General features: G+C 35.5%; 1 long non-coding RNA gene across 1 annotated transcript; it reads left to right on the forward strand.

Annotated features, from left to right (window-relative positions):
* The first annotated feature begins 968 nt into the window (after positions 1-968).
* LOC118888973 lies at positions 969-14909 on the forward strand. Its single transcript, XR_005018390.1, has 4 exons — positions 969-1010; positions 5528-5624; positions 13341-13456; positions 14854-14909. It is a non-coding gene; the product is annotated as an uncharacterized LOC118888973 (long non-coding RNA).
* Positions 14910-27129: the final 12220 nt, after the last annotated feature.

Genomic DNA, 27129 nt, shown 5'->3' on the forward strand with positions numbered 1-27129 from the left:
CCACCCTCCCCATCCCACCCCTCTAGGTGGTCACAAAGCACCGAGCTGATCTCCCTGTGCTATGCGGCTGCTTCCCACTAGCTATCTATTTTACATTTGGTAGTGTATATATGTCCATGACACTCTCTCACCCTGTCACATCTCACCCCACCCCCTCCCCATATCCTCAAGTCCATTCCCATGAGATGCTTTTTAAATTGTTATTTTTAATTAGCTTCTTTGTGTCTGGAATGGGTTTTTTTTTCCCCTTTTTTCTTTATTGAGGAATAATTGACCAATATAATTGTATATATTTAAAGTGTATAATGTGATGATTTGATAGACATTGTTGAATGAGGTGATGGATGCATTAATTATCTAGCTTTGCTTTTGATCTACAAAAGATATACCTGACATTAGTATATCTTAATGTAAGTGAAAGCAAATGAAACATTGAGGCATGCTTAAAAGTTAAAATTCTTTGTAAAACAGTGAAGCAAGCTTTTAAAAAAATAAATTGCAATAAAAGTTATATACATATTCAGTAACAATATAAAATCTGCTAAGCTGTAATTATTTTAGATCAATCACATGGAAGATAAGTGGTAGCAGTGGAAATCAGAGAATTGATAGACAAATCAAATAAAAATTAAAGGAATCATGATTATAATATGGGTGACTTCCAATACAGTATTTAAGTTAGAGACTTGAGATAACACATAGAAAATGTTTCTACAGTTTTAAATAGGTCACTCAAATATTTAGGAGAAACTGGGACTTATTCTTTTCCCAAAATGTAAACAAATGCAACTCTAATTATACTTTATTGTTTCTGAGATAAATTTCTCCCTCTCTATTCTTCATATTATCCTTAGGCCTTAACCTCCCGATCCCTCATTTATCTTCAGTCGTCACTAAGCATTTGTTAAACTCTGTACTGTGATCTTGACTTTTTTAATATTTTATTTATTTTTATTTTCTTTCTAGGTATATTGAGAAGTAACTGATGTACATCACTGTGTAAGTTTAAGGTATGCAGCATGATGGTTTGATTTACATATATTGTGAAATGATTATCACAGTAAGTTTAGTTAACACTCATCATCTTGTATAGATACAATAAAAAGAAAAAAAAAAAGTCTCCTTTTGATGCGAGCTCTTGGGATCTACTCTCTTAACAACTATCCTGTATATCATACAGCAGTATTAACTATAGTCATCATGTTCTGCATTACATCCTTAGTACTTCTTTATCTTATAACTGGAAGTTTGTACTTTTTGACTACCTTCCCCCAATTCCCCCTCCTCCAACCCCCCACCTCTGATAACCACAAATCTCATCTCTTTTTCTATGAGAAACAGTAGAATGGCGGATGGTGGTTTCCAGGGGCTGAGGGTTGGGGGAACTTGGGAAGTGTTGATCAAATGGTACAAACCTGAAACTAGAATATGAATAAGTTCTAAGGATCTAATGTACAGTATGGTGACTATAGTTAATAATAGTGTATAATTGAAATTTGCTAAAAAAGTAGATCGTAAGTGTTATAATCACACACACAAAAATGGGAACTGTGAGGTAATGTATGTGTTAATTTACTTGATTGTAGTAAATACTTCACAAGGTCTGTGTATGTCAAATCTTGTTATACACTTTAAATATATACCTTTTTTGTTAATTATGCCTCAGTAAAGCTGGTAAAAATTATTCTGTAGTGCAGATCATTTATTCTGGGGATTTTGTTGGGTTGGCTGGTTGGTTATGTCATAATTTTTATTTCTCTTTTTCCCCTCTTTTTCAAATTATGCTCCTGAATTTCCAAGTTTTTAAATTTTTGCATATATATTTCATTTCACCTTATCCACAAGTAAGGTAGTGGGAAGTTCCATGAATACCATCTATTTGCTCTAGTTTAATGTGTGTGAATGATCTTTGATTCTTTCCCAATATATCTGAGACATGCTTGTCTCAGAGTTTCTATATGAGAGCTATATACTAAGTATAATGTTCACATTTTTTTTTCTAATCCAGTTACCTTTCAGATCTGGTGGTGGCCAGAGAAAGAGGGACAGAAGCTTCCAGAAATTGGTATAGGTCTTGAGTGTATCATAATTTCCTAGATGACCTTAGCAAGTAGTGGTGGTGTTGGGGGTTGTGAGGAGGTTAATATTTCAATGCATAAAATTTCTGAAGAAATATAATATATGGGGGTATATTATTTTTGTTATAGGTCCAAAGATGGTAGACTTGATATTCTAGGACTTTTATAGACATTATTTTTTTCCTTAACTTTCTTTAAAGAGAGTAAGTTAGTTTGTAAAATGTCTTAGTCTTCTTTTAATTAGCTCAGCCGATCGTTAGCTCTAAGAATTGTGTGAGGGTATTCCTCACATTCTGTAAATTGTTCCTTCAAATCCAGGTGGAGCCTTGGTAACTTGGCTTTAGATAGAGACAGTTACCCTAAGTTCTCATAGCCCATGCTTCATCGACTTCTTTCCTGAAATTATATTAACTCTCTTCTCAACCAGTGGAGGTAAACATAGGTGAAATCTGTCAGGAAAATTCTCTGAAATTTGAAAATGGGGAAAAGGTATTACTGGGCTTGCCTCTGTTATCTGGGCTATTTTATAGTTTTGTAGAGCAGAGGTTAACTGGTAGAGATGAAAGTCATTTCCGTCTGTTGGAACAGATAATTCCTAATGGTTTATGGCTGTGTTAGACATTAACAAGCTTCGTATCTCACCCAAGAATCTAATTCTACCATTTCTTTGGTAAACTGCCTATCTGCCTAACTTTTCAAATGATCTTTGGGCTATTTGCCTTAGATTAATGATTTTATCTTTTTGAAAATTATACCCGAACCATGTTGGAGGTTTCACTGAGATGCCCCAGTGGACTGACCTGATGGAGACAAGTAAACCAAACCATGTTGGACTGGTTAGTTCCAGCTCTGTCTTCTCCTGACTCCTGGATTGAATTCCAAATAACAATAGTACTTCCACTTTGCTGACTCTCAATTTTTCCTAAGTTGCTTTTTTTTCCTTTCTGTTGATTTTGTGTTTTTATATTTGTTTCTGTTTTGCACTCAACTGATAAGTTATTTTCTCTTGGTGACAGCAACGATTGGAAATTTGGTCTTATGGTCTGATCATTTGGTGATATAGGTTAGATGAATGATAGAGATCCTATTCTCTGATGTGAGAGAGATAATGGAGAATAGTTTGTTAATCTTTTTGGGTTTTTGTTTGTCTGTTTGTGAGCTTATGTCAATTAAGAATTTTGTACCAATTAGAAGGAAAAACATCTCTCTGAGATTTTAACTGGGGAGTTTTAGTGTTTAATGTTCCCCTGTGGCTGAAGTTATGGAACAGAAGCTATAGGTACTCTCTGTGTCTATGCACCTGTACTTGATAAAAGGACTTTATCTTTCATGAAGTCAGTGGGAAATGTTTTCCTACTTCAATAGAGAATTAATAAGTTCTATTATTATGTCCCTTAAACTTAAAGGAATTCTATTCTGATTTGTTTATAGAGGTAAAAGAGCCCTTATATAAATCTAATATTCTTCCTTAAAATCATAGGGAAAAAAAAAACACCTGACCTAATAACTCTAAATGTGCAATGCACACCAGAAAAATACAGAAATTGCTGGCTTAACATTTTTAATCTAAGTTTACATAATTAAGATGAATCTTTAGACAAATTAGACTGGGTTAGTAGTTTTGGCTAAAATAATAAATAGTAACTCTCTTGTCTTTTCCTTGAATCTATCAGTATGCTTTATAATCCAAGCATTTTGTTTTTGTTTTTGTTTGGGTTTGCTTTCTCTTGAAGTGACAAGTTGATCTGAACTTCTAGGCTTCTTATATTGGTTTACTGATCAAATAAGTTAATATTACTCCTGGAAAACATTTACAATTATGAAAGAGATTAGTTTGTGTGTGGCTAAATTGAATCATTATTCTGACACTTTTTTACATCAACAGTGATTATGTATTGTAGTGTTTCAGTTTAAATATAATTTACAAATTTGGATTAACATTAAATTGAGTTAATTAATAGATAATGATTAGATGCCTAGATAATTTCTAAGTAAAAGTGAATACTCAAACATTGATGACTAAACATAATTTTAAGTTTATATTCTTTTACTTATTATTTTTATATGCCTTACAGTGGCTATATCTTTGGGTAATGTTAATGAACATGTTCATTTAAGGTACTTTATGAAGGTGTAACAGTGCTATGTGTGGCTGCAGGGAATGAGTTTTCTTACTCTGCTAAAGTATTTGATGGAGAGTTCTCAAATAATAGACCTCTCAGTATTTTTCTGTGAAATAGAAGTTCATTTTCTTTATTAAAAGTTACGATTATTATGGTTGGTTGAGACTATATTAGGAGGAAGAGTACCAAGATAAATATACTTAGTATGTATGGTAATAGGATGTGGTTTTGTTTATCAAGAGAAAAAGAGGGTCATTTTGTTTTAAAGGTTCCAGTTGTTCCAGAATGTCAAACGGTTTAGTGAGTGACAAAATCTTAAGAGATACAGAAAATTGTAGAAGGTTTAAAGAAAGGTAGTTTTTACTCAACTTAGTTTATAATAATTCAGCATGAAAAGGAACAATGAAATGTATTAAAATTTTGCCAAAGTTGGCTCGTTTTAGATGAGGTTATTTATACAAAAAAAGAACATTGAAACTTTTACTGCCCAAAATATAAATGCAAGAGTATACTGTGACTTTTACCTTTGTTAAAATGATTAAGGTGTCTTAGAGATCTTAACAGGAAGTGATAAAGGTTATTATTTACCTTCTGTAGGTAATCCCTGTCTCACCAAAATAGTTTTCGGTTTTGCTTTATTATTTAATTAACAACAAAAGCAGCACAGATTCTTCAATTGTCAGAAAGATAAAGTTCCTTACAACTGTGCTACCTTCTTAAATAATTATTTAAAAATATTTTACTGTCATTTTGATTAAATAGGTAACCAGGTATTGTTTCTCATGCATCCATCATCCTATCTTAAACAATTGATCAGATCTTGACAGTTCCTTTGATCTTACTTGCCCAAGATAGGATCTAAGTTGAGAAAAAAAATAAAACTTCAAGTCTAACATTCATATTTAAAGAGATCTTAGATTCTCCAGGAGGCCCTTGGAAAATCACAAGGATTTATTATTTACCTTATAAAAGAAAAGATGCTATAAATAGGTTTGTTTGATAACTCCATTTTAATTAACATTATTGTAAGAATTGTGTGAACAAAATTGTCAAATCAGAAGAGATACTTGGTTTTCCTAAGGTTAAATTTTTATAGTTAAAATATTATCAATGTAAATATTATGGAGATTTTACATTTTATGGGAAGGCTTAGAGATTTGCCAATGCCTATGCTGCCATAATGCATTCTTATGCTTAGAGGAACTATTGATTAAATCTTTATGAAATAGTTATTTACTGTACCCCAATAGAAAACTATGATATTATTAGCATTGTGATAAATTAACCACAGCCTCTCAGTCTCATCAAATGCTTTTCTGCTCCTAGGTGTTTGCCTCAAGTCTCTGGTATAATCTAGAAGCTAAAATTTGTGTCTTCAACAAAGAAGGACAGTCTTAGAGCCTCTTGGAAGGGATTCTAACAGGTACTCTGAACTATTGATACGTCAAAGAATAGACTTTTGGCTACAAGCTGCCCAGTTGGCATTGCTTAACAACTTTGAGTTTATGCTATGGAGTAAGTCAGGATTTCTAGGACCCTTTTTAGTCCAGAAGCAAACAGACTTTGTGAAAGCAGATTGCTGACTTGAGTCCCGATGAAACAAAATTCATCATTTAGGACTGAGGAAAACAATCTTATTATAGTTATTTGTTTGGAACATTATTGGAATTATTTTTTTAATGTTTCATTTTTAATGTTATGGAAGGAAGTCTCATGCATTTTTTCTTAAGCTATTCCTAACACTTAATCTAGTAGACTGTGCTTCTGTAAAGCAAAATGAAACGTTTTAATGTTATTTGATTCTCACTGGCCTCTCACAGTTCAGAAACAAATAGTACTTTTTACTTGAGTGCCCTTACCTTTCATAGCAGTGTTATTTATTTATTTGTACAGGTTCAATAAGAATTTGTCCTCCTTTATTCCCAGATATATAATTGAACAAATTGCTTGTGCAATCATGGGCATACTTAGAACATCATATTTGCAAGTGATTCTCATCAAATCAGGCATAATAAGCCCACTCTTAAAGAACAAGTATTGACTTCATATACTGACCAAATGACTACAAAGCCCTCCTAAGAAAACTGACTTGGTATCTGGTTTATAAGGTCCCAGTCTCACAGGTAGTAAGAAAGGTCACTTTCTGACAGGCTAGGGACCTTAGAAAAGTTTGGGGACCATGCCATTTTCTGGAAAATTCTATCTTTCTTTATCCCTCCATGACTAGTTTTTAAAGATAATTGCATTATTTTGTATTTTGTAAAAACAAACCATAGTTTCTTGGAGCTGCATTGACAGGATTTCCATCAGTATTCATTTTTCATGTTATAGTAGTCTTTCATTAAATTATGAAAGGATATGTCATTTAATAAAATGATTCAGTCTTCCTCAAATTATTTCATCAATTTGGTAGATTTGAGAAATGATGGTCAATATTTTATTGACTACTTTGATTTTCTTTTTCTCATATTTTTTTTGGAAACAATGAAGGATGGCATTTATCATTTTATAATTTTTAAAACTGTACTATTTAGGAAACTTTTTTAAAAAGTAGGTTCACTGTATAAATGTTTGTTTTTATATATAAATCAAAGTATCTTAATTGAAATTAAGAAGGTAGAGTCTGGAGGAAAGTCTTTCAGCATTGAATTTATAGGGAATTTGGAAATTGGGACAGATAAGAAAATATATTGAGACAAAAAACTTTGCTTACCTAAATTATTTGTGTTTCACTAATTCAGTAGTGGAATTCATCAAGTCATTGCAGAATAAAGAATCATTATAATCAGAAAATTAGGATTTTTCAAAATCTATAGGCATTTGTTTATAAATGATCTGTGCATTAATAGTTCTAAGTTTCATTTTATGCTAGGACAAATGTATTTCCATGAATTCTTCTTTAAATAACTCTAGTTATCAGTAGGAAAGCATATTTTGGATTTTTAAAAACTTTATTACCACACAGATTTTTTAAATGTTCCCATTCCTAGAATCATAGAATGTTTAAAGTATAAGCAACATATTCTTTAACATATACATTTTCAAACTAGTGAATTCTACTTTTTTATGTGAAATGTTTCAGTCAATTCCTTTAATTTTGATTCAAATACATTTTCCTACCAAATTTTTTCATTAATTATATTACCTGCCTTCTGATTAAAGAGCCTTAAAGTCCAAAGAGAATCTTTTTGTTTCACATACCAGTGACTTAAATACCTTGCTACCAAGGGATTTTTATCATTCATGCCAAAATTTCTCTCAATTACCACATTTACAAGCAACTAAAATGAATTTTCCTATTGTTTTGTCTTTGTGAATTAAATCACATTTGTTTCATAAAATTGCAGTTTTACAACCCAGAGTTTTATAAGTTTCTAGATATTTATAGAAATCAAAAATTCCCTTTTCCTAAAAACTAATGTAATTTCTGTATGTAACATTTCTGGGTTTGATCATAAAATGTAACATATCTTCCACTCAAGTAATTTAAGTCCCATATTTCTTGAGATTTCAGCCGAAATATATTTCAGAATACTTCAGTGTTTTGTACCTATATAAAATTGTTGGTTGCAGTGTCACCATGACTAAGCACCAATATAAATATAGCTTTCAGTAAAAGCTGCAGGCAGAGAAACATTTCTTGGCATATTGTGACATTTTGGAAACAGAATTTGAGATGTGATTACAAGTACCAGTATAGTTATGGAAGCAATGGCTGGGGTGTTTAATGGTAGGTCTGTATCCTTCGTATACTTTCAAAGCAAAAGCTAGTATAGTGTAGTGGGTGAGTTTATGGTCTATGGATTTATTATGTCTGCATTCAGGTCCCACCTAGGGGGTCACACCAAAAATCTTTGCTACCACTACTGGCGTAGACTAGTGGTACGATGCCAGGGGACTGATATTCTTTATAGCTCATAAAAGCATTTTGGATATTAAACTAATACATGCAGAGCATCTGAAACAGTGTCAGGCTTGTAGTTCGTACAAGTGTATTAGTTCTCGATGTTATCATATACCTTTTACCAAAGGAATATTGTTTATTAGAAACATATTAAATCAGAAATCACTTTTATCAATGATATGTGTGTGTGTATACTACTATGATGTTATATACACACCTTATACTTTTACCTTTGCCTAACATTCATTTAGAAAGACTCATTTATGCTCTGCCTGTTGACTGATGCCACTCTGTCTGACATTAAAAAGTCATCCCATGGCCTTTTATAATACCCCTTCCTCTAAATAACATCCAAAGAGTGGTTTATTATCAAAACTGCCCTGTTGAGGTGATATGTAGATATGTATAATAGATAGTCTAGTGTAAAAACATTTCTCATCATTTTTTTCCCTAGGATGGAGTGCTAGAAATGAAATGAGTGAGACTTACAGGATTCTTTTTTTTTTCCCACCCACCACCCCTGATGTTGGCAACCACCAGTCTGTATCTATGAGGTTGGGGTTTTTTCCCCCTAAATTCTACACATAAACATCATATGGTATTTGTCTATTTCTGCCTGACTTACTTCACTTAGCCATAATCCCCTCACTGACCATCCATGTGGTCACAAATGGCAAGTTTCATTCTTTTTATGGCTGAATAATATTCCCCTGTGTGTGTGTGTGTGTGTATAATATAATTACTTTATCCATCAATGGTCGCTCAGATTGTTTCCACATCTTGACTATTATAAATAATGATACAGTGAACATGGGGCTACAGATATCTATTTGAGTTAGTGTTTTTGTTTTCTTTGGATAGATACCCAGAAGTGGAACTTCTGGATCATATGGTAGTTCTATTTTTAATTCTGTGAGGAACCTCCATACTGTTTTCCACAGCGGCTTCACCAATGTGTGCCAAAACTGAAGCCTGACCCTCAGGCAACAGCCATGATTACCTAATAGGCCTTTCTCACAGAAAGACGGAGTTCTTGGGTCTCTTTCCTCTTGTTGTGGCCTGGGGGTGGTAGCTGTTTAAGAACCTTTTCTCCATTGGTTGCAGTCCTACTGGACCCACAAACGTAAGCCCCACTGGCCACCAGAGCCAGGCAATGTAGAGGTGTCCCCTGGCAGCAACCACAAAAATCGGGGCACCAGACAGGGGTATGAACTCCTTTCTCTGTGATACTGATTATTACAATCCCATGAGACCAGGAATGCAAGCTCCCTGACCTCCAGGATCAGATGGTCTAGAGGCGTCCCCTGGGTGGCAGCCACAAAAATCATTACACCAGATGTGTGAAAGCTCCCTCCCAGGAGATACAGCAAAGGGAGAGTGCAAAGATGGCACCTGCCAGTCTCTGTCCTGGACAGTGTTCCAGCAGACTCCTAGATGTGTCTGTTTAATTAGATGTGTGTGCTCCTGAGGACGACACTTTAATATGAGCACATGAGCCTCCTTCATTTTAGGTCTGGGCACGATCAGCTGCTTCTGAGCTGGGCTCTGGGGTCAGTGAGTCTGAGCATGCAAACACTGTAAGAGCAGCTTCTGAGATCACTAGAGTCTTATATGTCTTGGGACATAAGTCCCATTGGTTTTAAAACTCTGGGGCTTGTCTCTCAGGTGCAGGTCTTAAAAGTTGAGGTGCCCCATGTGAGGTTCAAACCTTTCCCTCCTCGGGGAGAAACTCTGGGTTTTGAGTTCCCTCCTGGTTGTGGGTCACCATGCCAGGGGGTGGGGTTTATGGTGAGATTGGGTTCCAGCCTCTCCTACCTACTTTGATATGTTGTTCATCTTCATCTACCTGGTGTATTGTCATCACTCAGCCAGCCTTTAGGTTTTTTAAGGAGGAAATTGTTTTATAGGTAGCTGTAGACCCAGTTTGTCCAGGGATGGAGGTGAGTTCAGGATCTTCCTAGTCACCATCTTGAGCTGGAACCTCATTTTTTATCTGCAAGATAAAATAATTTACTACACATTCATATTCAAATGCTATTAATGAAACTACATCAATATTAAGTAATTCTTTCTAGTGGTAACACGTGGAGTAAGCTGTTACAGAAACACTATAATAATCCACTTTAGTATCAACAGTTGTATTTTGAAATAACGGGTTTCAAGTAAAACAGAATCTAAATGAACCTATTTCTAAAGGACTTGAGCCTAAAGGATTTGAATTAGGATGTTGTAAAATAGGTTATTTTTAGAAAGAAAGAAGACATAAAATAATGAAAGAAAGGAAACCAGAAGGGGTACAAGAATGAAAGAAAAAAGGAAGGGATAGAGAGAGAGAGAAAACTATTTTATAGAAAGAAATACAGTTGACGCTTGAACAACATGGGTTTGAACTGCATGAGTCCACCTATGTGTGGATTTTTTTTTTTTTTTTGATACACAGTCGGCTCTCCATATCCATGGTTGCACAACCATGTATTCAACTAGCTGCAGATCACAGACTTAATATACAATCTGTGGTTGGTCTAATTCGTGGATGTGGAATTCACAGATGGAGGGTCGACTATGGGACTTGAGCATATGTGGATTTTGGTATCCACAGTGGGTCCTGAAACCAGTCTTCTGCGGATACCAGACAACTGTAGTTGTATTATAGATGCCCTGTTCTGGCTTAACTGCACAAAGAGTATTGTAAAATTCTAAGTGCCATATTTGCCAAGAGACACTGAAAACCTGGATTACATTCAAAGGTGAGTGACCTGTATATCATACTCTTGAATTTCTGCCCTAAGTTGCCTGAGAACTTTACCTAGATTTAAATCTAGCAGTGTAGCCTAGTAGCTATATTCTTGTGGATGGTGAAAATTAAAAGAATGAAATAATCTCCACACCTAAAATTTGTTGGCGAATTTCAAAAAAGGGTAAATTATCCAATTTTACTCATAGTGTGCGGCTTTGTAGTTCATTTAATTTATATACCTCTCTGTGATTAATTACATGAACAGTACCAGTTCAGTGCTCCCCAAGATGTAATCGGCATATGACAAAGTGCTCTCACTTTAAACTCCGGAATAAGCAAGCTCAAACCTTCTTATTTACTGTATTATATCTCTGGGCCTTTACTCTGATCATCTATACAGTGACACTCTAAGAAGGGGGTGTGGTTTGCAGCATTTTCTATATGTATATGACATTGGGACACTTGTTCTCTGGAGAATTTCTTGAGGCTGATATGGAGAATCGCTTCTCTAGTCCAGTCTTAGTGGAATTTTTAATTTGTTCACACTTTTCAATAGCTCAATAACCCTTGATTGTTTTATTTACGCATTTATATTTTGCCAATATATTCCATTCCAGTCTGATACCATCTCATCATGAGTTATTTTGAATTCCCTGAAGTTGGAACTGCCAAATCCAATTGAATTTTTTAGAATTTAAAACCTGATTTTACCTTGACTTTAAAGTATAGCCTCATACCTCGTTTCTCCTACCACAGACACTCTGCTCTGGGTAAAAGGTAGAATGCGGCCAGAGATGGGGTCAGGGAATTTCAGTCAGGGTCAGCAGTTTATGGAGCAGTAAGTACAATCCCATGTGGCCACAGGGTTTCAAGTTATGGCCCACACTCCCTTAATAAATCATGCCTGTGCCACTGTATGCAAGTGAGAATAAGAATACTTCTTAGACCAGAGTATATATAAATGTGGGATGGAAGATATACCTACTGGCTCCCACTTTTCTCCAACTTCACCTCCAAAAATAAGCAGAGACAATACTTAACAGAATATCACTAGCCTTGATTGCACCTAAGATGGAAAAGAAGGCCTTGAGCCAGGGAGTTCTCTTCTACAGTGAGAGAGTCTCAGAAGGTAGCTGATAAACTCACATACCTGAAAGCTTTTATCATCTCTTTAGTTTCCAGTTGTCTTCCAGTGCTCTCACACATCATTTAGCTAAAGCCTCAGCTGGTCTTTGTCAGCTCTCATCTGGAGATCTACATCCCAGTGATATCAAATCAATTTTATATCACAATACAAGTCAAATTGTAAGTTTGCTTGGCCAGCATCTATGAACTACTTTATAATAACTGAAATTCAGCATTTCCAAAATCTGTGTTTTGAAAATGCTGCCAGGTGAAGGCCCATAATGGACTTAGGAAGACCAATTAATTAGGATACTGTTTCATCTGCCAGGATTGTTTAGCAGTATCCAAGTTAACAGCCATGTGTTGCTTCCAGGTGTATTGCTCAATTTCCAAACTTTCTTGTTGGTATTTTTAGAAGAGTTTAAAGCATCTGTCCTCAACCTTGGCTTCACATTAGAATCATCTAGGGAGCTTTTAAATATATCCATCCTTAGACTTCACCTCCAGAAATACTGATTTAATTGATCTAGGGTGAATCCCCGGCATTGGTATTGTTTAAAAATCTCCCCAGGTGAGTTTAGTTTGAAGCCAGCATAGAATACCACTGTTTTAAAATAACAGCAGTTGCTTTTTCTACGCTTCATAATAAGCTTCTGCTAGGTCAATTAAAAAAGTGTTCCATCGAGAAAAAAAGAAATTAATATTTAATTAAATGCTTTAGCCTTTTTTCTTAGCCAATATGTTTCTGTACTGCCTCTAGAAAGTCCATATTTGGATACTCTATCTTTAGCCTGGACTTTTATCCTTGAAATAAAAGATTCTTTGTTCACCTCAGAAGTGACATATCCATTAAACAAGTGCTGATTATTGAGCACCTACTATGAGCAGGTTAAATTCTATGAGAAAAATTCAGATATTTAAAACATGTTATTAACCTCAAGACATATCATTTCTGAAGAAGACATATTTATCTGAAATAATGACCACCCATAATACAAAAATTAAGTGATGCTTGTCAAGTTAGAAATAGATGCCAGTATTTACCAACCTAGCCAACACACTGCTAAAATTCTTTCCCTCAGGCCTTGAGGGTGAAACAACCTTCATGGGGATTAGGTGAGAGAACCTAAAATACTATGATGAAGTGGGAAGGGATGTGAGGTGGCAAAAATTGGCCTTATTATTCAAAGACCACTGATTAAGGTTACAGACATAAGTGCCAGTGGTAGATTGCAAAACTAGCCCCAATTATTTCCTCTTCCTGTATCTACACATTGTAATGCTGTTCTCCATTAAGGTTGCATTTGGCCATGTGACTTGCCAGCTGTTGGTGTGCCACCACTGAGTCTTCCGTATTTCTGCTTTCCTCTTAGGCCTCTGTTGTCACCATGGGAACATGCCCTGGCCAGCCTGTTGCAGGATGAGAAATGTGGATGAGAGTAGTCGCCCCAGTGAAGAGTCAGCTGATTCCAGACGTGACTAAACACAGGTAAGTTCAACACAGCCGTCTAGCCAGCCCACAGTTGACCTTGCACCTGTGAGCATTACACTCAAAAAGATGAATAATAATCCAACAAGTAGATTGGAGGAATGGTATGAATAAAAGCATGTATCTTTTATTTATCTCTCTGGATTTTAAAATGTGAAAATTTTCCAGAATAAAATCACCTTTCTAATTGCTATCTACAATGATAATTGTTGCACAAATAGTTTTATTTCACGAATAGTTTTAGGAATGCTTGTTATTCTATAGAAATACATCTACCTTTGTATGTTACCTCCCAGAGAATTACCTAAACTTTTTAAAAGAAAAAGCTTTGTTTTGAGACACACACTTTAAATTTTCCTCATCACCCAGGAAAGTGGGAAGGAAGATGAAGTTATCTGACTCCTTCTTAGTCTAGGAGTTGTACTTGGAGAAAAAAGGTAATAATACCTTCTAAACTTAATTTGCTCTTTCCTCCTCCAGGGTTTTCAAACCGTGCCCAATTGCTCTTACAAACAGCTCAAAACATCCAGGTTTATTAGAGTGTTGATACTCCCAGGAATAGATCAACCCACACAGCCAGTAGATTTTTGCAGAAGTTTGAGGCAAAGTGATATTCAGTGAACCTTATGGAATTAATAAAGAGCAAAGTATCAATAAAGTATTTAAGGAGGTACACAGTAAAGACAAAGAACTACTTAATTCACCCCCAGTGTTCTTTAAAGTTTGCCATCGGACTTTCTCCATATTCCTACTGCCTGTTGCTAATAGCAATGCATATGGGCTTCACACAGCAAATGCTTATCATACCACCTAATGGCAGAGGCACAGGATTAAGGATTAATCTTCATCCTTGGTTCCTAACATACAATCATTGTTGGCCCAGGCATGACCTTCTTTTATTATTCACTTAGTTAGATATGCATATGTTTGTATTTGTCTGTTTTTTAATTTATCTATGTTTTATAATATAATAAGAACCTGGGAAATCATCACTCTGTGAAAAACAGAACGTGGATGATAACTTAAATTTACGTATGTGATCTTATACAAACCATTCTCCCGCCCGCCACTCACATAATGGAATTGCCATCTGAATCCTGTGTTCATCATTTCCTTAGGTTAAATTGCATAGATTTAAACTACATATATTCCTAAAAATTGTATGCAAAGATATATAGACAGAGTTTTAGATTTTTATAGATATTTATGTGTATTTTATAAATATGCATATTTATGTTATCTTTTAGGATTTTTTAACTTAAAAATTCTGAGTTTTACGTATATTGTCATATCTTGATGTAATTTATTCATTTTAACTGCTGTACAATATTTCTTTGTGGGAACATAAACAGTTCATTCATCTAATCTCCTCTTGATGCATACTGGATTGTTTCCAGGTTTTTGCTGTCTAAAAATGGTGTCACTATGGATGTTCCTACATATGTCTCTGAATGTAAGTATATGAGTTTCTCCTGGGAGTGGAATTGTTGAGTCATAGATAATGTCTGTGTGTACAATTTTATGAGAGAGTGCCGTATGTTTTTCAAAGTAGTTGTAGCAATTTAGACTCTTACTGCCATCTATTAGAAATACTGTGCATCTATTGGGTTGGCCAAAAAGTTCATTCGGGTTTTCCATTAAGATGGTACGGAAAAACCCAAATGAACTTTTTGGCCAACCCAATATATTCGCTCCAACATGTGGTATTGCTAGAAATTTTATTTGAACTTATACCAGTCTAAATGGAAAAAAGTTATGTATCACTTTGACGTTGATTTGCATTTCACTTATTAGAACACATCTTTTCAAATTCATTAGCACAAAGTTTTTTATCATCTGTCAAATGCCTGTTCTTTATTTTCCCTCATTTTTCTGTTTCTGGTTTCCTTAGTGATTTGTAGAAGATTTTTACATATTGCTAATATTTATTGTTTGTCATTTGTGTGATGACAAATACATTCCCAGTTTGTAACTTGACTATTTCTTTTTGGTACCTCTTGATGGCATTTTCAAAACTAAAGAAGAGTTAAAAGAATAGTACAGTGGATACCACTTGTTCACCATTGTTCACCTAGATTCATCAGTTTTTAACATTTTGCCACATTTTCTGTGTTAACATATATGTTTATGTGTATATTATTTTTCCAAGCCACTTGAAGGAAAGTTGTTGACATCATACTTTATGCTTAACTGCTTCACCATGTATCTCTTAAGAATAAGGACATTGTCCTATATAACCACAATACCATTATTACTACTTTTAAAATAATAGAAATATATTTCTGTAATATTACATAATATAGTGGCAATATTCTGATATCCCCAGTTGTCCTCAAGTTGTCTTCTAGAGCTTTTAAATATCCAAAGTTCTCAAATTTATTTTTGTTTTTATGTCATTTTTAATCTCAAACAGTTCTGCATTTTTTATTGTCTAGTTGCTTATTTTTTACATTTGTTTGTTTCTCATAGTATTAAATTTTTGAAGAATCTAGTCTGCTATCTTTTATAGCACCCTCCGTTCTGCCTAGTCAGTGAATTGTTGACCAGATGGCTCCACTGTAACGATAATACTTTTCTCTCTGCATTTAGTAAATAATCTGTGATAATGATAATAGTTGTACTTCAGTACTAAATAACCCCAGTGGTTTTAGCATCAATCACTTCTTATAGTTATTAGATGTTGCGAGTTGGTGATTTCTTAATTATATTATTCCTTCTAAACTTATTAGCTAGGAACTTCTGTAAAAAGAGAAAAAAAGAAAACAAAACCTTCACCCCCAACCACATTTAAAAACATATATCATTATGAGCTTATCTATTTTCTTTAAAAATTTAATGTGATATGATCAGTTATTCTCAATATTCTTTTTTAAGACTTAATGTTTTTAACATCTTTATTAGAGTATAATTGCTTTACAATGGTGTGTCAGTTTCTGCTTTATAACAAAGTGAATCAGTTATACATATACATATGTCCCCATATCTCTTCCCTCTTGCATCTCCCTCCCTCCCACCCTCCCTATCCCACCCCTCTAGGTGGTCACAAAGCACCGAGCTGATCTCCCTGTGCTATGCGGCTGCTTCCCACTACCTATCTATTTTACGTTTGGTAGTGTATATATGTCCATGCCACTCTCTCACTTTGTCCCAGCTTACCCTTCCTCCTCTCCGTATCCTCAAGTCCATTCTCTAGTAGGTCTGCATCTTTATTCCCGTCTTGTCCCTAGGTTCTTCTGATCATTTTCTTTTTTTGTTTTTTTTGTTTTTTTTTTAGATTCCACATATATGTGTTAGCATATGGTATTTGCTTTTCTCTTTCTGACTGCACCCTGTATGACAGTCTCTAGGTCCATCCACTTCACTACAAATAACTGAGTTTCGTTCCTTTTTATGGCTGAGTAGTATTCCATGGTATATATGTGCCACATCTTCTTTATCCATTCCTCTGTTGATGGACACTTCAGTTGCTTCCATGTCCTGGCTATTGTAAATAGTGCTGCAATGAACATTTTGGTACATGACTCTTTTGGAATTATGGTTTTCTCAGGGTATATGCCCAGTAGTGGGATTGCTGGGTCATATGGTAGTTCTATTTGTAGTTTCTTAAGGAACCTCCATACTGTTCTCCATAGTGGCTGTATCAATTTACATTCCACCAACAGTGCAGGAGGGTTCCCTTTTCTCCACACTGTCTCCAGCATTTATTGTTTGTAGATTTTTTGATGATGGCCATTCTGACTGGTGTGAGATGATATCGCATTGTAGTTTTGATTTGCATTTGTCTAATGATTAATGATGTTGAGCATTCTTTCATGTGTTTGTTGGCAATCTGTATATCTTCTTCGGAGAAATGTCTATTTACGTCTTCTGCCCATTTTTGGATTGGGTTGTTTGTTTCTTTGATATTGAGCTGCATGAGTTGCTTGTACGTTTTGGAGATTAATCCTTTGTCAGTTGCTTCATTTGCAAATATTTTCTCCCATTCTGAGGGTTGTCTTTTCGTCTCGTTTATGGTTTCCTTTGCTGTGCAAAAGCTTTTAAGTTTCATTAGGTCCCATTTGTTTATTTTTGTTTTTATTTACATTTCTCTAGGAGCTGGGTCAAAAAGGATCTTGCTGTGATTTATGTCATAGAGTGTTCTGCCTATGTTTTCCTCTAAGAGTTTGATAGTGTCTGGCCTTACATTTAGGTCTTTAATCCATTTTGAGTTTATTTTTGTGTATGGTGTTAGAGAGTGTTCTAATTTCATTCTTTTACATGTAGCTGTCCAGTTTTCCCAGCACCACTTATTGAAGAGGCTGTCTTTTCTCCACTGTATATTCTTGCCTCCTTTATCAAAGATAAGGCGACCATATGTCCGCGGGTTTATCTCTGGGCTTTCTATCCTGTTCCATGTGTCTATATCTCTGTTTCTGTGCCAGTACCATACTTTCTTGATTACTGTAGCTTTCTAGTATAGTCTGAAGTCAGGGAGCCTGATTCCTCCAGCTCTGTTTTCCTTTCTCCAGATTGCTTTGGCTATTCAGGGTCTTTGGTGTTTCCATACAAATTGTGAAATTTTTTGTTCTAATTCTGTGAAAAATGCCAGTGGCAGTTTGATAGGGATTGCATTGAACCTGTAGATTGCTTTGGGTAGTAGAGTCATTTTCACAATGTTGATTCTTCCAATCCAAGAACATGGTATATCTCTCCATCTATTTGTATCATCTTTAATTTCCTTCATCAGTGTCCTATAATTTTCTGCATACAGGTCTTTTGTTTCCTTAGGTAGGTTTATTCCTAGATATTTTATTCTTTTTGTTGCAATGGTAAATGGGAGTGTTTTCTTAAATTCACTTTCAGATTTTTCATCATTAGTGTATAGGAATGCAAGAGATTTCTGTGCATTAATTTTGTATCCTGCTACTTTACCTAATTCATTGATTAGCTCTAGTAGTTTTCTGGTAGCATCTTTAGGATTCTCTATGTATAGTATCATGTCATCTGCAAACAGTGACAGCTTTACTTCTTCTTTTCCAATTTGTATTCCTTTTATGTCTTTTTCTTCTCTGACTGCTGTGGCTAAAACTTCCAAGACTATGTTGAATAATAGTGGTGAGAGTGGGCAACCCTGTCTTGTTCCTGATCTTAGTGGAAGTGGTTTCAGTTTTTCACCATTGAGGACGATGTTGGCTGTGGGTTTGTCATATATGGCCTTTATTATGTTGAGGTAAGTTCCCTCTACGCCTATTTTCTGGAGAGTTTTTATCAGAAATGGGTGTTGAATTTTGTCAAAAGCTTTCTCTGCATCTACTGAGATGATCATATGGTTTTTCTCCTTCAGTTTGTTAATATGATGTATCACGTTGATTGATTTGCGTATATTGAAGAATCCTTGCATTCCTGGGATAAACCCCACTTGATCATGGTGTATGATCCTTTTAATGTGCTGTTGGATTCTGTTTGCTAGTATTTTGTTGAGGATTTTTGCATCTGTGTTCATCAGTGATATTGGCCTGTAGTTTTCTTTCTTTGTGACATCTTTGTCTGGTTTTGGTATCAGGGTGATGGTGGCCTCGTAGAATGAGTTGGGGAGTGTTCCTCCCTCTGCAATATTTTGGAAGAGTTTGAGAAGGATAGGTGTTAGCTCTTCTCTAAATGTTTGATAGAATTCGCCTCTGAAGCCATCTGGTCCTGGGCTTTTGTTTGTTGGAAGATTTTTAATCACAGTTTCAATTTCAGTGCTTGTGATTGGTCTGTTCATATTTCCTATTTCTTCCTGGTTCAGTCTCGGAAGGTTGTGCATTTCTAAGAATCTGTCCATTTCTTCCAGGTTGTGCATTTTATTGGCATAGAGTTGCTTGTAGTAATCTCTCATGATCCTTTGTATTTCTGCAGTGTCAGTTGTTACTTCTCCTTTTTCATTTCTAATTCTATTGATTTGAGTCTTCTCTCTTTTTTTCTTGATGAGTCTGGCTAATGGTTTATCAATTTTGTTTATCTTCTCAAAGAACCAGCTTTTAATTTTATTTATTTTATTTTATTTTTTTTATGGTGTGTTAGTTTCTGCTTTATAACAAAGTGAATCGGTTATACATATACATATGTCCCCATATCTCTTCCCTCTTGCATCTCCCTCCCTCCCACCCTCCCTATCCCACCCCTCTAGGTGGTCACAAAGCACAGAGCTGGTCTCCCTGTGCTATGCGGTTGCTTCCCACTAGCTATCTATTTTACGTTTGGTAGCGTATATATGTCCATGCCACTCTCTCAATTTGTCACATCTTACTCTTCCCCCTCCCCATTGATCTTTGCTATTGTTTTCTTCATTTCTTTTTCATTTATTTCAGATATGATCTTTATGATTTCTTTCCTTCTGCTAACTTCGGGTTTTTTTTTTCCTTCTTTCTCTAACTGCTTTAGGTGTAAGGTTAGGTTGTTTATTTGAGATGTTTCTTGTTTCTTAAGGTAGGCTTGTATAGCTATAAACTTCCCTCTTAGAACTGCTTTTGCTGCATCCCATAGGTTTTGGGTTGTTGTGTTTTCATTGTCATTTGTGTCTAGGTATTTTTTGATTTCCTCTTTGATTTCTTCAGTGATCTCTTGGTTATTAAGTGTGTTGTTTAGCCTCCATGTGTTTGTATTTCTTACAGATTTTTTCCTGTAATTGGTATCTAGTCTCATAGCATTGTGGTTGGAAAAGATACTTGATATGATTTCAGTTTTCTTAAATTTACCAAGGCTTGATTTGTGACCCAAGATACGATCTATCCTGGAGAATGTTCCATGAGCACTTGAGAAAAATGTGTATTCTGTTGTTTTTGGATGGAGTGTCCTATAAATATCAATTAAGTCCATCTTGTTTAACGTATCATTTAAAGCTTGTGTTTCCTTATTTATTTTCATCTTGGATGATCTGTCCATTGGTGAAAGTGGGGTGTTAAAGTCCCCTACTATGATTGTGTTACTGTCGATTTCCCCTTTTATGGCTGTTAGTATTTGCCTTATGTATTGAGGTGCTCCTATGTTGGGTGCATAAATATTTACAATTGTTATATCTTCTTTGATTGATCCCTTGATCATTAGGTAGTGTCCTTCTTTGTCTCCTGTAATAGTCTTTGTTTTAAAGTCTATTTTGTCTGATATGAGAATTGCTACTCCAGCTTTCTTTTGATTTCCATTTGCTTGGAATATTTTTCCATCCCCTCACTTTCAGTCTGTATGTGTCCCTAGGTCTGAAGTGGATCTCTTGTAGACAGCATATATACAGGCCTTGTTTTTGTATCCATTCAGCCAGTCTATGTCTTTTGGTTGGAGCATTTAATCCATTTACATTTAAGGTAATTATTGACATGTATGTTCCTATTACCAGTTTCTTAATTGTTTTGGGTTTATTATTGTAGGTGTTTTCCTTCTCTTGTGTTTCCTGCCTAGAGAAATTCCTTTAGCATTTGAAGGCTTAATTTTTTAGAGCAGTTTAAGTTACAGCAAAAATGAGGAAGGTATAGAGATATCTCCTATACCCCCTGCCCCTGCACATGCATAGCCTCTCCTGTTATCAGTATCACTTACCAGAGTGGTAGCATTTGTTCTTAACTAAGGATGTACCTACATTGAAATGTCATAGTCATCCAAAGTCCATAGTTCACCTCAGGGTGAACCCTTGATGTACATTCTATGGGTTTGGACAAAAGTATAATGACATATATGCATCATTATAATATCACTGCCCTAAAAATCCTTTGTGCTTTCCCTGTTCTCTCTTCTCCCTCCCCTAGAAACCACTGATCTTTCTTGTTTCCATAGTTTTGCCTTTTCCAGAATGTCATGTACTGGAAATGAATTTCATCATACAGTATATAGCCTTTTCAGATTGGCTTCTTTTACTTAGTAAGCATTTAAGGTTCTTTCCTGTCATTTCATGGCTGGATAGCTCATTTCTTTTTAGTGATGAAGAATAATCCATCGTCTGGATGTACCACACTTAGTTTTTCCATTCACCTACTAAAGGACATTTTGTTTGCTTCCAAGTTTTGACAATTATAAATAAAGCTGATATAGGCATCCACATGTGGGTTTTTGTTTCTCTGTAAATTTTCCGCTCCTTTGGGTAAATACCAAGGAGTGCAATTGCTAGATCGTATGGTAAGAGAATGTTTAACTTTGGAAGATAGGTTGGCAGTTTCTTACAAAGTGGCTAAACCATTATGCATTCCCACCAGCAATGTACGAGAGTTTCTGATACTCCACAGCCTCGCCAGCATTTGGCGTTGTCTGTGTTTCAGATTATAGTCCTTCTAATAGGTGCACAGTGATAATCTCATTGTTTTGTGTTGCATTGTTTTCATGATATATGAGGTGGAATATCTTTTCATATGCTTATTAGCCATCTGTCTATCTTCTTTGGTGAGGTGTTAAAGTCTTTGGCCCATTTTTTACTTGGGTTGTTTGTTTTGTTATTGTTGAGTTTTAAGTGTTCTTTGCATATTTTGGATAACAGTATTTTATCAGATGTGTCCTGCAAATATTTTCTTCCAGTCTGCAGCTTGTTTTCTAATTCTCTTCATATCATCTTTGGTAGAACAGAAGTTTTTAATTTTAATGAAGTCCAGTTGATCAGTTATTTTTTTCATGGGTCATGTCTTTGGTGTTCTATCTAAAAAAGCATCACCATACCCAAGGTCATCTAGGTTTTCTCCTATGTTGTCTTCTAGAAGTTTTTTAGGGTTTTTGTTTTTACTGAAGTGCAGTTGATTTACAATGTTGTGTTAATTTCTGCTGTATAGCAAAGTGATTGTTTTTTATATACACACACACACACACCCATCATGGAAAAGAATATTTTATAAAAGTGTGTATGTGTATATATATACATATATATATATATATGTATATATATATGTATATATATACACATACACTTTTTTAAAATATTCTTTTCCATTATGGTTTATCATAGGATATTGAATATAGTTCTCTGTGCTATACAGTAGGACCTTGTTGTTTATCCATTCTATATATAAAAGCTTACATCTGCTAACCCCAATATCCTGCTCCATCCTGCCCCCAACCCCCTCCCCCTGGGCAACCACTAGTCTGTTCTCTATGTACGTGATTCTATTTCTGTTTCATAGATAGGTTCATTTGTGTCATATTTTAGATTCTACATATAAGTGGTGAGCCTGGCCAGAGGTTTGTCAGTCTTGTTTATCCTTTCAAAGAACCAGCTCTTGGTTTTCTTGATTTTTTTCTATAATTTTTTTTAAATCTCTATTTTATTTATTTCCTCTCTGATCTTTTTTATTTCCTTCCTTCTGCTGACTTTAGGTTTTGTTTGTTCTTCTTTTTCTAATTCTTCTAAGTGGTAGGTTAGGTTGTTTGAGATTTTTCTTGTTTTTTGAGGAAGGCTTGTATTACTATGACCTTCTCTCTAAGAACTGTTTTTGCTGCATCCCATAGATTTTGTATGGTTGTGTTTTCATTGTCATTGTCTCAAGGTATTTTTTAATTTCCTCTTTGATTTCATCGTTGGCCCATTGGTTTTTTAGTAGCATGTGGTTTAGTCTCAATGTAATCGTTTTTTTCTCATTTTTCTCTGGTTAATTTCTACTTTCATGTCATTGTGGTCAGAAAAGATGCTTGAGATAATTTCTGTATTCTTAAATTTGTTGAGGCTTGTTTTGTGCCTTAGTATGTGGTCAGTCCTAGAGAATGTTCCATGTGCAGTTGAAAAGAATGTGTATTCTAGTTTTTTTTGATGTAATGTCCTGAAATTATCAGTTAAGTCTAACTGTTCTATCGTATCATTTAGGGTCTCTGTTGCCTTACTGATTCTATGTCTAGAAGATCTGTCCATTGATGTGAGTGTGGTGTCCTGTCAATTTCTCCCTTTATGTCCGTTAGTATTTGTTTTATGTATTTGGGTGCTCCTATATTAAGTGCATGTATGTTGATGAGTGTAAAATCCTCTTCTTGTATTGATCCTTTTATCATTATATAGTGTCCTTCTTTATCTTTCTTTCTGGCCTTTGTTTTGAAGTCTATTTTGTCTGATATGAGTATTGCAACCCCCGTTTTCTTGCCATTTCCATTTGCATGAAATATCTTTTTCCATCCCCTCACTGTCAGTCTATGTGCGTCCTTTTCCCTAAAATGGGTCTCCTGTAGGCAGCATATTGTAGGCTCTTGTTTTTTTATCCAGTCTGCCACTCTGTGTCTTTCGATTGGAGCATTTAGTCCATTGACATTTAATGTAATTATTGATAGATATGTATTTATTGCCATTTTAAACCTTGTTTTCCCATTGATTTTATATTTCTTCATTGTCCCTTTTTTTGTTTTTCCTTTTGTGGTTTGATGATTTTCTTTTGTATTATACTTATGTTCTCTTCTTTTTGGTTTTTGTGAATCTATTGTATGTTTTTGATTTGGGGTTACCCTGTTTTTCAAGCATGTTAACCCCTTCCTGTATCTACTTGCCTTAGACTGGTAGTCATATAGGCTCAAACACATTCTAGAGAAAAAAAAAAACTACATTTTTGTACTCTCATCCCCCACATTTTATGATTTTGATGTCCTCTTTTACAGCTTCATGTTCATACTTTTGCTGTTCATTGTGGTTATTATCACTTGCACAGAAATTTTTTGATTTTTCTTTTTAATCTGTGTACTGGCTTATTTAAGTGATTTACTTTGCAATTGTGATTTTTCTATTTCCTTTAGATTCTTACTTCTTTTTAGAGAAAACCTTTCGATATTTCCTTTAGGATAGGTTTAGTACTGCTGTATTCTTTTAGTTTTTGCTTCTCTGAGAAATTCTTTCTCTCTCCTTCTATTCTAAATGATAATCTTGCTGGGTAGAGTATCCTAGGTTACACATTTTTCCCTTTCAGGACTTTGAGTGTATCTTGCCACTCCCTTCTGGCCTGCAATGTTTCTGTAGAGAAATCAGCTGATAGCCTTATGGGGGTTCCTTTGTAATTAACTCTTAGTTTTTCTCTTGCTGCCTTTAGAATCCTCTCTTTAACTTTTGCCATTTTTATTATAATATGTCTTGGTGTAGGTCTGTTTGGGTTTACCTTATTTGGGACCCTCTGTGTTTCTTGTACTTGGATATCTGTTTCCTTCTTTAGGTTTGGGAAGTTTTCAGCCATAATTTCTTCAAATACATTTTCAATCCCCTTTTCTCTATCTTCCCCTTCTGAAATCCCTATTTTGCATAGATTGGCATGCTTTATATTATCCCATAGGTCTTTTATATAGCTTTCTTTTTTTTTTTTTTTTTCATTTGGCTTTCTGTCTGCTCTCCTGATTTGGTGATTTCTTTTGTTCTATCTTCCAGGTCACTTATTCTTTCTTCTGTATTATTCATTCTGCCTTTAGCTCATTGCCTTTAGCTCAGCTTTTCTCTCTGCAATGAGTTTTCTAATTTTCTTGGTTCCTCTTTATAATTTCTAGTTTCTTTTTACAGTACTCTCCATTTCTGTTGATAGCCTTTCTTAATGCCTTCAGTATTTTCATTATCTCCTTTTTGAAATCAGTGTCTGTTAGACTGAAGAGGTCTGTTTCATTGTTTGTTCTTTCAGGGGAATTCTCTTGGTCTTTTAACTGGGAGTGGTTCATCTGCTTCTTCATTTTACTTATATTTCTCTTACTCTGTGAGTTTAGGAGAAACAATTATCTACTGTGGTCTTGGAGGACTATTTATATGTGGGGGGGCATCCCTGTGTAGCTCGTGTGGGTTTAAAATATTTGATGCAAGGACTGTTTTTAGTATGGATGACTGTTGCCTGTTTCTTCAGCATGTGCTGGTCGTTATCCCTTTAATAGAGGGTGTACAGAGGCAGCAGTTAGTTCCTGGTCCTGGGGTTCTCAGCAGTGGTGGCAGCTCAGGCGTGCCCCCAGAGCACATGATGGGAGCGGAGGCAGCTCGCAACCACTTCTGGAGTCCAGGCAGGTGGCAGTGGTGGATCGCAACCAATCCTGGCATTCAGGCGGGCGGTGGTGGTTGTTTCTGCACAGCCAACCCCAGTCCTGTCCCCGGGTCTGATCTCTGAAGCCCAAGTTCCAGCACCCAGCCCCCACCTGCACCAGCGGACCCACACCTCAGACTGGGGAGTGCAGGGCGGCAGCACTGACTGTCTGTGCAGTTCTCCCTCCACTCTGGCTGTTGCAAGCCAGCTGCTGTGTTCTCCTCCAAGGCTCTGAAGCTCCCCTTCTATCTGGGCCGATCTCCCCACTGCTGAGGGGGCTTCCCAGGGTGCAGGAACATTTCCTCTTTCACAGCTCCCTCTCAGGGGCTCAGGTCCCATCCCGATTCCTTTCTCACTTTCTTTTTTTTCTTTTTTCCTACCAGGTTACATGGTGATTTTCTTGCCCTTTCAGCAGCCTGAGGTCTTATGCCAGCGTTCAGTAGATATTCTGTGAGAATCATTCCACACGTAGATGTATTTTTGATGTATTTGTGGGAGAAGGTGAGCTTCATGTCCTACTACTCTGCCATTTTTATTGTGCCTCCCTTCTAGGAGTTTTATAATTTTGTGTTTTACATTTAGGTCTATGATCTATTTTGAGTTAATCTTTGTGAACGGTGTAAGGGCTGTGTCTTGGTTCATTTTTTTTGCACACGGATGTCTAGTGTTCTAGCACCATTCGTTGAAGAGACTGTCTTTGCTCCCTTGTATTGCCTTTGCTCCTTTGCAATATCAGTTAATTATATTTACGTGGGTCTATTTCTGGGCTGTTTATTCTGTTTCATTGATCTGTTTGTCTGTTCTCTCACCAATACCACACTGTCTTTATTACTCTAAGTCTTGAAGTCAGGAAGCATCAATCAGAGCATCAAAGTTAAGACTTTGTTCTTCTCCGTCAGTATTATTTTGGTTATTCTGAGCCTTTTGCCTCTCCATGTAAACTTCAGAATCAGTTTGTTGATAGCCATAAAACAACTTGCTGGGGTTTTTATTGGAATTGCATTGATTCTATAGCTCAAGTTGGGAAGAACTAACATCTTGACAGTACTGAGTCTTTCTATCCATGAGCATGGAGTATCTTTCCATTTATTTAGCTCTTTTATTCTATTCATCAGAGTTTTGTAGTTTTTCTCATACAGATCTTGTATATAGATTATAGCTAAGTATTCATTTTTTGGGGTGCTAATGTAAATGGTATTGTTTTTAATTTCAAATTCCACTTGTTCAGTGTTGGTATATAGGAAAGCAATTGACTTTTGTATATTAACCCAGTATTATGGAACCTTTCTATAATCACTTGTTAGTTTCCAAGAGGTTTTTTGTTGATTCTTTCAGATTTCTGCATGTGGTCATGTCATGTGCAAAGATAATTTTATGTCTTCCTTACCCATCTGTATACCTTTTATTTTCTTGCCTTATTTCATTAGCAAGTGCTTCCAATATGACGATGAAAAGGATTGGCAAGAGGGTACATCCTTGCCTTGTACCTGATCTTAGCAGGAAAACTTTACATTTCCCACTGTTAAGTATGACGTTAGCTGTAGGTGTTTTTTAGATATTCTTTATCAAGTTGAGAATTTTTATCATGAATGAATGTTGGAATTGTTTCAGATATTTTTCTGCATCTATTGATATGATCATGTGATTTTTCTTTTTTAGTCTGCTGATATGATGGGTTTCATTAATTGATTTTCAAATGTTGAACCAGCCTTGTATAACTGT

This window comes from Balaenoptera musculus, chromosome X (assembly GCF_009873245.2).
Source record: "Balaenoptera musculus isolate JJ_BM4_2016_0621 chromosome X, mBalMus1.pri.v3, whole genome shotgun sequence".
Classification (NCBI taxonomy): Eukaryota; Metazoa; Chordata; class Mammalia; order Artiodactyla; family Balaenopteridae; genus Balaenoptera; species Balaenoptera musculus.